Source organism: Thalassophryne amazonica, chromosome 3 (assembly GCF_902500255.1).
Source record: "Thalassophryne amazonica chromosome 3, fThaAma1.1, whole genome shotgun sequence".
NCBI lineage: Eukaryota > Metazoa > Chordata > Actinopteri > Batrachoidiformes > Batrachoididae > Thalassophryne > Thalassophryne amazonica.
Genome location: NC_047105.1, coordinates 69,480,643 through 69,482,121, shown reverse-complemented (window position 1 = coordinate 69,482,121; position 1,479 = coordinate 69,480,643).

Below are 1,479 nucleotides of genomic sequence, written 5' to 3'. Positions count from 1 at the left end.
TTGGGAAAATCTTTCTGCCATGGAAATGTGACACCATATGTCCATCAGAGCCAAAATGCAGGAGGACGTATCCGTGCCAAATTAATGTGCTCATCCACCATGAATCTGCTGTGGATGCCACAAGTAAAAACAACAGCAATGTTGTGTGTTGGGGGGGGTGTGGCTGGACATTTTGGTGTTCTTTTCTTTTCTTTGCTCTCCAGGTGGTATGCAAACTGATTTATTGTCTGTGGAGAAGGTGCTGGCAGAAGAGTCCTTCACCCTCATCAACATGATGTGCAGTACCTGTGGATGGTGCTCACGTGCAACCTTAAAGACTTTCAGCTGAAGCAGATAATGAGATGGTGTTCTGCATTTAAGTCATGTGTGATTCAAGCAGAATTGCCGGGAACTCGACCTTGTGATGTTCGTTTGTGAGACGCTGAGGACCGCGCCTGGGTTTGACACATCGTGCCTGTGAAGGAAGAGGGACACATGCTGTCAGCACACATCAGAGGTGATTTGATTGTCTGAATAATTGTTAACAGTAATTTGGTATTTTGTTATGCAGTATATGTGAATATTGATGAGAGTTGTGTAGCTTGCTTCTCACTGCCGTGGCGTGCGGACTGATGATCCTCCACCTGTTGTGAGAGGCTGCTCATTTACATAAAGCTTAAATTCAGACCTGAATGTGTTGCTGATAGTGTGTGCCTTTGAAAGATATTAGTTGTAGCTGCTGACTTACCTCACCTTTTCTATCCTTCGCAGAGTCGATTTGTCGTGTCCACCTGGGGGGTGTTTGGCGGTGAACGTGGGTCCAGAAGCGCCGGGCTTTGATCCTTTTGGGCGCTGGAGAGCGTGCCGTCCTTCACTCCGCCAGACCGACGCAGTTTTTGTTTGTACACTTTGTTATGCACCAAAGGGGGAAAATAAATTGTTTTGTTATTGGAACCGTTTTCTGGTTGTTTTGGTGCTGGGTTCCGTCAGACGCAGGTCCGCTCCTCAACCCGCGTCGACACATAACAAGCAAGGTAACAGTCAAAGAGATTTTCAACATTATTGCCAAATAAATCAAATCAAATCAGAGGAAGCACACCCCTAAAGCACTGCTGGACATTGCTGCATCACAGAGAAAAGGCTGTTCCAGTACATGAACGATTCCTGTGCGCGCATCTCGGCTCCAATGTGACCCTTAATTGGAGTAAGTGGGTATAGAAAATCGATGGATTATATACTGGACATGGAAGCTAGGACACCAAATGCAACATGAACATCAATCTGCAAATCAGTGAGTGTGCTGTAGGGTTTATTATTATTTTTTTAAATATATTATTTTATTACGCTATTATTGGGAACAGTGGAGGAATTTTCACAGTCTATTCACATGATTGTTGTTGTTGGCAGTTTCCTCGCTTGCGAGGATAGTGGGAAGGCCTTTTTTTTTTTTTTTTTTTTTTTTTTTTTTTTAGTTTATTTTCTAGTTTATTTTCTACAAGC